Below are 790 nucleotides of genomic sequence, written 5' to 3'. Positions count from 1 at the left end.
GTCTCATATATTCTAGTTAATGCAAATGGGTTTACAGAACCAGGTATGGACCAGATGGGAAAGTTGATAAACATAAAGCTCATCTTGTTGCTAAGGGTTTTTTCACAAGTTGAAGGCATTGACTACACTGAAACCTTCTCCCCTGTTGCCAAAATGAACTCTATCCACCTTGTTCTTTCCCTTGCTGCCTCTTTCAAATGGGAAGTCCATCAAATGGATGTTAAATCTGCCTTCTTACATGGGGAATTGCATGAAGAAATCTATATGGAACAACCTATTGGATTTATACAAACAGTCTCCAGCCTTGTATGCCGGCTTAAGAAATCCCTTTATGGTCTCAAGCAAGCTCCTCGAGCTTGGTATGCCAAAATGGATAAATTTCTTTTAGAAAATGGCTTTTCTAGGTGTCATTCTGACAATACTATCTACACCAAGAAAGTAGGCAAGTCTCTTATCATTCTTGTTCTTTATGTTGATGATCTTATCCTGACTGGTAGTGATCCCAACCTTATAAACCATGTGAATTCTAGCCTTAAAAGGAAGTTTGAAATGACAGACTTAGGACACTTACATTATTTTCTTGGTCTTCAAGTCTTGCAATCCAAGGAAGGTATTTCCCTTTCCCAATCCAAGTATGCCTGTGATATTCTACGCCATTTTCACATGGAAGACTGTAAGCCAGCCCCTTCTCCCTTTCAGTCTGGAGTCAAACTTTCAGTCACTTGTACTTCTCTTGAAGTTGATGCTACCTTATACCGTCAACTTGTAGGAAAACTTTTGTATCTAACCC

The sequence above is a fragment of the Pinus tabuliformis genome, chromosome 6 (genome assembly GCF_031772625.1).
Source record: "Pinus tabuliformis cultivar Carrire ecotype Pingquan chromosome 6, CPIR1, whole genome shotgun sequence".
Taxonomy (NCBI): Eukaryota; Viridiplantae; Streptophyta; class Pinopsida; order Pinales; family Pinaceae; genus Pinus; species Pinus tabuliformis.
The sequence above is the reverse complement of the archived record's forward strand: the minus strand, read 5'-3'. Positions refer to the sequence as shown.